This window comes from Mustela putorius, unplaced genomic scaffold (assembly GCF_011764305.1).
Source record: "Mustela putorius furo isolate JIRA1106 unplaced genomic scaffold, ASM1176430v1.1 tig00003853_pilon_pilon_pilon, whole genome shotgun sequence".
Lineage (NCBI taxonomy): Eukaryota > Metazoa > Chordata > Mammalia > Carnivora > Mustelidae > Mustela > Mustela putorius.
The window spans coordinates 77452399-77465304 of record NW_025422005.1 but is presented as its reverse complement, the minus strand read 5'-3'; the positions used below and the strand labels follow the sequence as shown (position 1 = coordinate 77465304).

At 43.3% G+C, this 12906-nt stretch overlaps 1 protein-coding gene and 1 long non-coding RNA gene across 5 annotated transcripts in view; one reads left to right on the top strand and one right to left on the bottom strand.

Annotated features, from left to right (window-relative positions):
• TGFBR3 (transforming growth factor beta receptor 3) overlaps nt 1-12906 on the top strand; it is a 196923-nt gene that overhangs the window by 89532 nt on the left and 94485 nt on the right. The gene's annotated exons all lie outside the window — the stretch shown is intronic.
• Nucleotides 10768-12906, bottom strand: part of LOC123387362 — a 43939-nt gene continuing 41800 nt past the window's right edge. The window contains exons 2-3 of the long non-coding RNA XR_006601819.1: nt 11514-11648; nt 10768-10960 (exon numbers count right to left, since the gene is read on the bottom strand). This is a non-coding gene — a long non-coding RNA (uncharacterized LOC123387362). The remainder of the gene's footprint in view (nt 10961-11513; nt 11649-12906) is intronic.

The following is a 12906-nucleotide window of genomic DNA, read 5'->3' as shown; positions in this document are numbered from 1 at the left end:
GACTCTGCCATTTCGGCATGAGGTCATGCCGGGTTGTATTCTCGACTGGCTGGGAGGGGACAGACTGAAAAAACCTCTCACTGTTGCCTCCTCCCCAGTCTGGAGAAGAGATTGCCTTGACCCCCTCTGAAATTTGTTCAGCAGCAGCCTTTTCCAGCCAGTGTGGTGTTTGTGTTTATGGAGGTTAGGACTACAGCCCTGACCCATCCTGTTGTTGCCATGGAAACTCCTCGACGTCTAAAAAATTGTAATTTCCTAAAAATGTTGTTAGAAAATGCTTTTTCAGGGCCACCCTCCACATTTGAAAATGTGACTTTTTGCTTGAGGGACATTTTGGAGAGCATTGTAAAAAGCAGTAGACCAAAGTAAGGAGCAGGTCTACAAATCTGAGACCCAGATGTGCTGATTGGGCAAACGCCCAGCTTGTGTGTGCAGAGCATCCAAATCTCCAACTTGCACTCTCTTGTTTTCTTTGCTTATCTGCTCTGTTGACATTTTGTTTGAGAATAAAAAGAAATTTACTGCTAATATCTCTGACTTAATACTCACATTCCGCAGAAATGTTTCTTATATCACTTTCAGTTGTTTCCGCAGTGCGTTCTCTGAGTATTTCTGTGAAAATTAGCGTGTTTCATTATTTTACTTTTCTTTCTTCCACGGGCCATGCATGAACTTGGCCCTGCCGATCATAGCTCCACACACCATTATATTTCTCTCACCCTTGTCTCTCCAATTTCTTGAATGAGTGAACATCGGTGTGTCCTGCCTCTCCCCTCCTTCCTCCCTGCAGCCTGACTTCCGTTCTCCTGAGCTTCTCTCTGATGATGCCCTTCTGACCAGCTACTGGGTTGCTAGGACTGGGGGCAATCTAGTTCTAACTGCCTGACAAGAGGAGACCAGGGCCGGGGAGTTCCGTGGTGACTGTTCACTGTCAAACAAGAAGGTGGTGCCAGTGCCAGACTGAAGCCCAGGGGTCCTCTCCTTCGGCAGAGCTCTTTCTGCCATAGTGCCTCCCCCCACTTTTTTCCTCCTCAGCTCATTTTTCTGTCCTCCCTTTTCTAGCATCTCCTTCTGAGTTTTAGGATGATACCTTATCCTGGTGCTCCTTCTACCTTTGCCTCAGTTTTTCTGTTTCTTTGCCAGCTCTTTATTCCTTCTCAGGGTTTCTTGCCTGGAGTGTGGTCTTTGGCCTTCATTTTCCTGTCTCTTGTCTCTGAGGCAGCTTGTCTGTTTTCAGGGTTTGGGTTGTCTCCTCCATGCGAAAGACACCCAGTGCTCTCTCTAAGCTCTCTCTGAGCTCCTATCAGGGTTCCAGAGAATGCTGCCTCTCAGGTCTTCTTTCAAGTTTTCAGCCTGAGATACGCTGTGGAGGAGTAGCTATACCCGTAGGGTTCTGCGGGGCCGTAATCTCGGTCACTTGCCCAGCATGTGCCTCGGGGTGAGTTACTTCATTCTCTAAGCCTCCTTCCTCATCTGGAATGGAGATGATAGTAGCAGTTCTTTGGAGAGTTTACTGAGGAGTGAGAGATGTCCATATGGCACAGAGGGCTGCCCTATGTGCCTGGCACACGGTAAACAATCAAATACTAGCCCTTTTTATATCTCTGAAACTGAAGTTAAACCGGTCTTCTCCTTCCAGCAGGAAAGCCGGTTATCTGCCCAGCTTCCCTGCCCATCAGTGTCATTGCTACCGCCTGTCTTGGGACTTTTGCACCATTTTGGACTTACCCATCCCTTTCAAATCCTGTAGTGGTCAGCTGCCAAGTTTTATTGACATTTCCTCTGAAATGTCTCTTGAATTTCTGTGTTCTATTCCACTTAACCCTGCAGCTTTTGAAACCAGTTTCCTGGGACTGATTGTTTTCAGTCTAACTTTTGGACCCCTTCTTAAAACAATTTTCTCTGCATATTACCTCATAATTCATTCATTGAGAGACACATTTGGTGAGTGATGCATTGAGAGCCTACTCTGCTAGGTAGATGTCCTGCTACATTCTAACTCATGTTTATGTCTTCAGCACTTATTGAGGATTGAGGCAAATAAATTTAATGCAGTGTGACAAGTACTATGACCATTATGTGTTCTAAAATTTAAAAAAGTTTGCAGGAGCCCAACAGAGGGAATGGTAATAATTCTATCTTCAGGTGAAGGGAAGATTCCCAGAAGAGAGCATTTAATAAGGGGCTAGAAAGTCAAATACAAGTTTTTGAGTAGAGGAGAAGAGAAGCCTCCGTATACACAGAGGGAAAAGCAGAAACCACATGTAGAACAAAGTTCCTCCAAGTACATGGTGTCACTGGGATACAATTCAAGGAGTACAAAACTGTGTCCTTTGGGCCAAATTCTGCCTGCTGCCTGTTTTGTATGTACAAAATTTATATACCATAAAGTTTACTTTTTAGCACTCCAGAAAGAAACTTTGTACCCACCAGCAGTCACTCCCCATTGCCTGTGGTCCTACCCCCGGCCCTAGACAACCACCAGTCAACTTTATTTCTTGATAAATTGCCTGTTGGGGCATTTTCTGTAGATGGAATCATATAGTGTATGTGACTTTTATGACTGGCTTCTTTCACTTAACATAATGCATTTGAGATTCACGCATGTTGTAGCACGTCTTAGTTTTTTCATTCCTTTTTATTCCTTTCATTGGGTGGCCATACCATATTTTGCTTATTCATTCACCACTCTGATGCCTGTTTTTGTAAGTAGTGTTTTTTTTTTTTTGTAAATAAAGTTTATTGGAATATAGCCATATCCATTCATTTATATATTGTCTGTGACTGCTGTCTTACTGTAATGGCAGAGTTGAGCGGTGTGACAAAGCCTGAAAGATTATGATCTGGCCATTTGCAGAGAAAGCTTGTCAATCACTGGATTAGAGGATGGGGACAGTGATGGGGACAGTGGGAGCTGGTGTGGGCTGTGGTTTGAAAGTGGAAGATGAGGGGCAGCTGGGTGGTTCAGTCGGTTAAGCATCTGCCTTCAACTCAGGTCATGATCCCAGGGTTCTGGGATCAAGTCCCACATCATGCTCCCTGCTCAGGGTAGAGTCTGCTTCTTTTTCTACCCCTCTCCTCTGCTTGTGCGCGTGCGCTCTCTCGCTCTCTCTCAAATAAAAATCTTTTAAAAAAGTGAAAGATGAGTGGAAAGGCTGCATGAGTGAGGGTTTGGACTAACCCTGTATCTCTTCAACTTTGTGTGGTATGTGAATCCTCTGCTTTAGAATCCCTTAGAGATGCTTAAGTGCAGATTCCCGAACCTCACCTATGACCTTTGCCAGTGAGGTGAATCCATTGCCACACATCTTTTTTTCCTAGTTCCACCTGAACTTCTCTCTGAGCTCAGTCTGTGCTGAACCCTTCCGTGATCCTTTACCCTCCTCCCTCTCTCTCTCTTCTAAAGATTGCTCTGAATCCCTCCACTACCCCACCCCTGCCACGAGTCTGTACCTCCTCAGAGTATGGGATTATGTATTTTCTTGTATTATTTGGGGCTGAATCACGTGTGTTAATGTTGCACACCCAGCTGGTATGTGGACTCCTTAGGGGCAGGAACCAAGTCTTGGACCTATTTTGCATTGTACTTATTGGGTTCTTGAGTGAGACTAAGGATGTTATTTAAAGTATCACTGTAAGTCTTTTTAAGCTACTCCCCTTTTATTTTTAAAAATTATTTGATTTATTTTAGAGAGAGATTGAATGAAAGAGAGGGCAGAGAGAAAGGGGCAGACAATCTCCAGCAGACTCCCTGCTGGGTTAGTAGCTGGATACGGGGCTGGATCCCATGACCCCAAGATCATGACCTGAGCTGAGATCAAGAGTCGGACACTTAACCTACTGAGCTGCCCACGTGCCCCATGCTACTCCTCTTTTGCACAGTGTGCCTTTATTTGATTTGCATTATGTCCATGGACTTGTTGTTTTGTCCTCAGGTCCCTCTTAACCAACTATAGCTAAGCGGGTATCCTTCTTTTTGTATTACAGCATTGATTTCTTTTTCCTGAGTGAGCTTCATTCTGCAATTTACTCTCAAGTATCCAGGGCTCTGTGTCAGTCTTTGCCCAGTTCATTTCTGAGTTTTTGTTACATTTTTCTTTACTCCGAGATTTTAGTCATCTGCTAGTAAACTAGTTGGTCCTTGTCTTCAGCTGTGTAAAAAGCTACAAATGGTTTTTGACTCCATGCTGCTCCCTTGGGTAGCTCATACAATCTGAGCCAGGTTTGCAGTTAGACCCTTACGAATGATCTGTCCTCATGATGTAGGACGATGATTCCCAGCCAGTTCTTAACATTGCTAGAATTAATTAACCTTGATTCCACCTGTGGAGAGAGAGCATTTTACTCTACCCTGTACTGTTAAATACCTAATAACGTGATTTTTTTTTATCCTGTTTTTTTGCTCAGTGAGCACTTAAAATATCCCTGCCTGTATAGTAATTTGTTCCCTGTTTAATGTGGCTTTTTCCTTTGTTTACTCTGGACTCAAGTCTTTGTAGCTTGTTTTCTAAGTCAGCTCAAAAGCTGCTGGTCATTGGATTTGGCAGCCTTTTCAAGCTTTACCCACCAGAACCCTACAGGAAGTTGTGTGTCGGCCAGAAGAGTCTGTTTATTTAGAGCATGGTGTCCAGCAGAAGCAATCCATTTATGAGGGTCTGTTCTTAAAGACGCAGGAACCCGAATCCGTGTTTGGAAGACCTGCTTCTTCGATTTCCATTGCAAATGTGCGTATGCTCTGTCCTTTCCTTTCCAGATTGCCAGCGCACCTCAGCCAAACTGGTAGTAATTGACATAGTCCTTCCTCTGAGCAACTTGGTCTTATCTGAAAGGCTAAAGCATCAATGCCCAGAAACTAGATAGCTCTTTTAACCTCTGAAGAATGGGATTGAAAAAGATTATTTTTAATAAATTGGCTTTTATAAGTTTATTGATCACCATTCTTAAATATTCTGATGGGATTTTGCTCTGAATGCCCTCTTGATTTAGAGTGCTAAAACTCAGTTGAAACGGCTACGCTTTTGACTCCTGGGAATGGTTCCTTGCCCATAGTCATTTTGTATTGTCTGAGTCTAGTCCAAGACATCCTGCAATACTGTTTTATATTAATGGCATTTCTCACCTAAACTACAGAGTCCTTTGGCTGAATCTAGAATTTTTACATCCTTTGGGGGAAGAGAGGCACATTGCAGGCACATCTTCTGAAGATGGAAAGACTAGATTAGATGTTACTGGGTCTAATAATGAGCCAAAGAGAGTCAGGCATAGGATCTGGTATCGCTGCAATAGCCTTATTTTTGCCTGAAGCCCAAATTCCACATTGTGCACATGAAAGTTTAATTTCTCTTTTGATACGTGTGTACACTCACCTGATTCTGAATCTGCTACAGCAAGTTGGTGATGTAACTGTAGGTTTTATGTGCCTCGCACTGGGCACATGGGTAGGTACTCAATATCTGTGCGCTGATTTAAGTGGAAGCCACATTCATTATCGTAAGAGGTGAGTACTTGGCAAATATGGCCTCACTCCTACTGATGTGAGCACATGTGCCAGGTGCCTTGGGAGAGAGGAAAAAAGAGCTATGGCCACTGCCAAGAAGACTGAGAAATGGAAGGCGGACAGAAAATGGGAGATCATATTTCTTAGCTGTAGCCGTGCTGTGGGGTAGGTGGGTGATCTTTTAGTGCTCTAAAGTTGGATCATTCTGTGAGGCGGTTGTTGTATTGAGATTTCTACCTCCAAAAAGCTACTTAGAGAGCATTGGTTTGCTTGAGGTCGTTGGTAAATTTAACATTTAAGAAGTTAAAAACAATACTTGACTCATTTCTCTCCTTCTCCTCTCAACCTCCAGTAGAAAGACATGCAGGTAGTGCTTTCCTTGGGAATCAGTAGTTTCTGAAGATATGGGAAAAAGCTCAAGTCCAAGGGAGCTAAAGGTCTGTTTGGACATGCACATGCATGCTTTGGTATGAGATTTATGGGCATTTAGGGTGTCTCCTTGGCTTGCCACTTTGAATCTCAAATTTGAGGGCCTTTCAAAATCAAAGGTGATTGAAGAATTTAATTCCTTTTTTTTCTTAAGATTTTATTTATTTATTTGACAGAGAGATCACAAGTAGCCAGAGAGACAGGCAGAGAGAGAGGGAGAAGCAGGCCCCCTGCTGAGCAGAGATCCTGATTAGGGGCTCGATCCCAGTGATGAAGTTCCAGAACCTAAGTCAGGTTCCTTCTACCTCCATCTCCTTCGGTTTTTTTTTTATGGAGGGGAGGGTGACGTTAGGGCTTGAGGAACTGAGTTATGTATCTTTGGAAATTGGGCTATTGATAAGGCAACTTCTTTGTTGTAAATCTCAAGGACATTTGTAAACCAAGAGAGACTCCTGCTTTGCAGGACTGTGATCTCTGCAAGATAACCATTTGCTCTTCTTTTAGGGCAGTCAGGGGTGCCTGTGAAATGTCACACATATTACCAAGGGGAGTGGGAGAGAGGGGGTGCAAGGTGCCAGCCCCTGCTCTGTTCTCAGCCAGCCTCCTGCTCCCTCATCACCAGGACCTTGAGACCACGACTAGAGGCAGAGGCTTAACCCACTGAGCCACTCAGGCACCCCAAGAATTTAATTTATAATGATTAGTCAGGCTTGGGCACAGTTGCTTTTGTCATCTGGCCCTGGAGGACTTATGGGGGCCATTTGCTCTCCCTTATATTCTGAAACACCCCCCACCATGATTTTTATCTTCTGCCATTAGCCATAGGGCTCTGCCTGTTCCCTACCATTAGTTCTTTCTGTGGATCCCAGAACCCCTTAGAAACTTTAATGCTGGCCCTTTATTGCTTTTTGTATGTTAGTGCATGTGTTGCTGCTTTGTTTCCTGCTTTAATTGTGGTTGAAGATTCCACTCCTTTTCTCCCTTTATCATTGCTGTTAAGATAGTAAGAATGTAAATGAAATGGTAATACTGCCATTGTGAACAAGTCTTTCTCTGAAAAGATTTTTTGTTCGATTTTAATGCTGTAAATATCTAATTCCCAGTGTTTTAATTGGAAGCTGTTCAAATTTCCCAAATCATAAAATCTTTCAGAGCCTCCTCCAAGTTACTTTTTCTTGATTCCATTCTCCTCCTTTTTTCATTAAAAAGAAAGAAAAAAGGGGGAAAAAAAAAGCTTATTTTCAAATACGGAAATGATCTCTGTTTGTTAGAGACCAGAGTGATCTGGACCCCTGACTTGCTCTGAGTTTTTTTGTTGTGTTTTGGAGCTGTGTACAGGGGTAACACTCAGTCCTGTTTTTGCTGTGTGTTTTTATATACATTTCCAACACTTTCCCTGGCACGGTCCTATGACTGTGTATATGTCCTACATGTGTTTCCTATTTTTTATGACTCATACTTACGGTACTCATAAAGATTTATCCTTTATCTTGGCTCTGAGTAATGAGTCCACTTGCACATTTCCAGCAGAGATGTGGGTTGGGACTCTTGTATTTAATCTTGCAGGGGAGGCCTCTTGAAGGCCTGGTGCAGGAAGCATGACCTATTCAGCTGAAGGTACTGCTCACTTCTCCTCGAGGGAGCAGTCAGCTCAGTTTTTGTGGATTTATTAATTTGTATTTTCCCAGTTTTCCTTTCTCTTTGCCCCCTTTAGCCTTTCTGCTGCTTATAGTGAGACCTCCAGAACACGACTAATGGAACAAAGGCTCCTTTTCCTTGTTGGTAACCGTGTTAAAGGGTTTGGTGGAGAAGAGATGGAAATGAAATGAAGCTGAAATGAGATCTGTATTACATGTGGTAACAGACACCCAGGGGGGGTCTTCTTGGGTTCAAATAAACATTCAGACTCAAGAGACTGTCACAGGGCACAGGTGGCTTTAGCCTGCTTAAAAGGATACAGGATAGGGACCGTAGCTTGTAGCAGGCAGCATGGCATTCCTCTTTTTTAGATGCCTTGTGGCTGCCTACACATCAGCTTGTGTAGCCACCCAGAGCTCTCCAGTTGATGGCTCAAATGCCAAGAGACCTACATGGGGGTGTGTGTGTATGTGTGTGTGTCTTGCCCTGGTTTAGAAACTTTATACCTCCCAGGAGCTAGTAGGCAGCTATGCTCATAGGAATAATTTCCATGGTGCCCATGAAGGAAATGCTCGATTTGTAAGAGTCACTTGCTCTCAGAGAAGCCCCCAGATCTCTCCTCCTAGGCCGTGTTTTTAATCTTTCCAATCCTAGTATAATTTTCCAGTTAAGGATAATTTCTCACCATAAGGAACTTGCCTTTTATTGTAGTTGACAATATGGGGGTTACAGAGTTAAGAAAGTTAACAGAAGACCCAAATTCTCACGGAAAGGAGGGATACATTTTGCTTATTCTCAGTCCGCACCTGTGATAGGCTAAAGAATGCCTCTCAAAGATGTGCCCACATCCTGTTCCCCAAGATCTTCCTCTCTGAATGGTTTATAGAGCAAGTATTTGCAAATGTGGCTGATTGAAGGATTTGGAGGTGAGAAGATTCTCCTGGATTATCCCGGTAGCCTCTCAATGCAATCACATGTGTCCCTATAGGACAGATTTGACTTACAGAAGGGGAGACGGCCACATGACTGTGGAGGCCAAGACAGGAGCGATGGGACCATAAGCCAAGAAATAACAACAGCTGTGAGAGGCTGGAAGAGGCCAGGACAGAATGGTGTTCTTGAGATGCTGGAGGAAGCACAGCTCTGCCGACACCTTCATTTGGGCTCAGTGATCTGATTTGGCCCAGAGTGGTCTTGGATGTCTGGCCTCCAGGACTGTGAGAGAATACATTTCTGTTGTTTTAAGCCATCGAGTTTTTAGTAGTTTGTTACAGCAACCACAAATTGCCGATACTCTTCCTGTGTCTCATTAGCTTGGAAGACTGTCTTGAGTTGGATGTAGTTTCCCTGACCCCTTGTTGTTCGCTGCTACACTGAACAGACATTGTAAAAGACAGTCACTCATTTGCCAAGGCCAAAAACTTTGGCGTTATCCATGACCTCCTAAGTTTTCTCAGATGTCACATCCAGTCTTGTTTGTTTTACTATAAAAACAGATTCTGAATCTGCCTCTGCTTGACAGCCCCCCCCCCCAACACCAGTCCCCACCACCACCTCCAGGAGACTGTAGAGCCACCATCACAACTTTGTTTGAGACGCAGTGAACTCCCCAGATCCTTTAGAGGACAGGGTCCACTGGAGCTAGAGTGCCTTTGTTGGACGCTTCACTATGCTATTTATGAGCTGTGTGGCTCTGGGCAGGTTTTTAAATAACAGTATCTGCTTCATAGATACCATGACAATAAAATGGCTAAACTGTGACAAGTGCTTTGAACAGTGCTTGGGCTTTAAGAAGCACTCAGTGAAAAAAAAAAAAGAAGCACTCAGTGAGTGTTAGCTGCTGTCATTATTAACTAATAAGATCTATTCTCCACATAGCAGCCTCAGTCAGCCTTTTAAAACTAAAGTCTGCTAACAAAACTCGCTAATAACTCCCTGCAGTGGCTTCCCATGACACTTAGAATACAGTCCCCAGCCCGCACTACAGTGGTCACACCCTCTCCCACCTTCATACCTATCTCAGTGGGCGCACTTGTTGGCCCTGATGTTCTCCAGAGGCTCCCAGCACACTCCTGCCTCCCGTCCTCTGCTTGCAGCACTTCTCCCTCCCTCCATCCAGTCCCTGTCCAGCTGTTACCTCTGCAGAGAGGCCTTCACTGACTACCTCATTTAAAATAGCCATTCTCACCCCTGCTGTCTCCAAATCTAGTTTTACTCTTTTAAAATAACTCCTATCATCTGATAAAATAGCACCTGATATTTATGTTTAGACGTGCTTATTGTCTGTCCCTTCCACTAGAATATCCATGAGATGTCTTACTTTGTGCACTGAGATCGCCAGGAATTAGAACATGCCCAGCATATAGTAAGCACTCAATAAATATATGTGAAATAAATGCTTGAATGAACAAGTGCATGTGGTGATTTTAACAGTTTAGTTGTATTCAATAAACTGTTAGCCATTTTTTATTTGGGAATTCTATTTTGGAAATAGTTATATTTTCTGGAAAATCTGGTTATTCATATTAGTATGTTTGGCTCAGTCATAAAGTAATTCAGATTTCAAGGTGTGGAAACAGAATACTGAATTATACTAGATCAGGATCTTTTTTATTCAAACTTGACCAAATCTGTAGAACCATAAGAGTCTCAGTTTCTTCATTTGTCAATGAAAAGAGGTTGGGCAGAATAAGATCTCATATTCCTTTCACCTCAGTGTTTTGGGTTTCTTTTCTCCTCTTCTTTTTTTTTTAAGTCTGCATTGAGAGTTAAGGTTACATTTTTAAATACAGTTAGTCCACTCCTCCAGACTGAAAGTACAGACTTTAGTACAAAATACCAATTGAAATGTAGAATAAAAGTGTTTCTGGAATTGTTAAACTAGAAAATATCTTTAAAGAAACCCTCACCATCCAGTAGAAACCTCCTAATAACTCAAATGTAAACTAAGAGTATCTTATACCTTCTTATATGTGTGGGTTTTTTTTTTTTTTTCTTTTTTAAAAAGAGAACCTGGATTAAGTAGGATTTACAGATCTGGGACAAATCTAGCCTCAAAATATGTGGGAAGATGCTTTTGAGTTTCACCTCTTAGATCTTTTTGCCTCGTATAATAGAAATTTCATGATTTTCTAAACAGTTCTACTGTTTTATCCGGACAGAGTACACACAAAGAATCTCCCCCTCTCTTTTATTTAATGAAGTACAGAAGACGAGAGAAACCAGTCATTTCAGTCTGCCTGAGCGAAGGCCCCTCCTCACATAATTAGACCCAGGCAGCTGGACAGTTATCGGCAGCAGCCTTCGTAGACGCCGTACAAAGCATTGTGGGAGCGAGGAAGGCAGGAGCTCATGGAGCTCGTGCTTGGATGTGCAGCACAGGGCAGAGAACAACACCTGTAAACAGAAAGGACATAGACATAGAAACATATTATTGCCCTAAACACGCATGATGAAAACGTAACCAAATAGACTTAATCAAGTACAGCTGGGCCGAGATAAACACATAAGTGCTAACGAATCAGGCATGTTGGAAGGATGTGGGGCCGGGGGAGGCGTGTTGCTGGAGTAATTGGAGTCAGGTGTGTTAGCCTGGAAACGTTTTTTGGAGGTGAGAATTTGGAGAGGTTTGAAATAGGGATGTGGTTTGGCTAAGGTCTAGAGGGAGAATTTTCCACGACTAGGGGAGGAGGCTGGTAAATAAAATAGAGCTGAGCTGAAATACGTTGAGGACAGCAAGTACCTTGGCAGCTGTGAAAGCTTGTGGCTGATAGCCTTGCCTGTTGGTGTTTAGGGTGGGAGAATGGGCTCAGCTGTGTACTCCGGTCTTCAAAGCTAGATGAACGGATGTAATCTTTATCACTGGAAGAGGCGATTTAGATTGACCTCTAAAGATAAAATGTTCGTCCCAACCTCCCAGCCACAGATTGGAGAAAACCTCTAGCTTTACCTCACAATCTGGTGACTTCAGCTGCCTGGGAAGACTTAATGGCTTTACCACTTTCTGGGTTCCTTTTTCTCTGGAGGCATATTCCGGATGGAAAGTCAGGTGACCGAGTTTCTGTTACGCAATTTGGGGAGTCACCTGTGAGTAGATGAGGTGTTGGGGTTAGTTAGGTGTGGAATGAATGTGATATTCTCAGGACCATTCTTGGTTAGATTCTGATGTCCCCAGAATTGCAGTAAAATTTGGGTGTTAAGAGCTAAGCCTGCCCAGGTTAGTCTTGTGCAAAGAAACCTGTGGTGATGGTTGAATTTGTGCTGCCCGAGTTCTGTCTTTTGGGTCTAGTCTTTAAATTAGAGACCCAAATCCCCAATGTTGAGGGAAAGGCTGGGAAATGGCAGAAGAACTTTTGAGTTCTTCTTCAGGAAGCCAGGTGGCCGAGGATCAGGTATGCAGATGTCCTAGGTTTGTCATCCTGCTTCCTGGTCCCAAAACCTATAAGCAGGAAGTAATGGTACCACTCAAATCAGGGCCAAAGCCGGACACTGGCAAGCTGCTTCATAGAGGATTATGAAAACTGGCATTTTGCTCAGTTTTCTCAACACCCCTGCAAAGGACTTCTTAGTTCTAGTTTACAGGCATAGAAATTGAGGCTGAAGAGATTTCTCTTCCCTCGGTTGGGAGCTAGGAAGTAGTTGGCTAGCTCAAGCTTGAATCTGCATCACATACTTCCTGGAGATGGGGTCAGTATGCAGTGAGTAGCTGTGGGCAAAGTGGGTTTTCCCAAGCTTTAGCCTTTTATTCAATCATTAAATCAATATTTATTATACACCTGTTATTGTCAGGCACAGTGCCAGGCATCGGCAGTCCCGGCACCCCCATCTTGAGAATTATCAAAGGTAGCAAAGATACAGTGGATAGTGAGTTCTCCCCCCGCTCTGGCTCCCACTTAGATGATCTCAGCCTCTTTGCTCTCTTTAACCATGAGCTTCAATACTGCTTCCGGTGTTGTTTGTTGACTCAGTGCTATTGGGGGTGAGTCTTTGAACTACAGTGAAAGAGCCATCTGGTGAGTATTACATATAATTAGTTGGGTTGTCATCTATAGGTTAAGAGCTTAGAGAGAGGGGCAGGTTAGGGTGTCCTGTTACTAACAATAGTTCTGTTCTATACAAACAACTCTCTCTACTGGATTATCTCTGCCAAAATATTACCAAATAGCTTGGAAACAGGTTAGTGTTTTGCCCTTTAGGGATAAAAAGACCATGGAGTTGAATTTGGAAAGCAATCTTGGAAAATCTTTCAGTAAAACAGTATATCATTCACATGCCCCAAAATTCAGCACTGCAGGGCTCCTGCTGGCAGAATCAGGTGAACTTTGAAATATATTATGACTTGA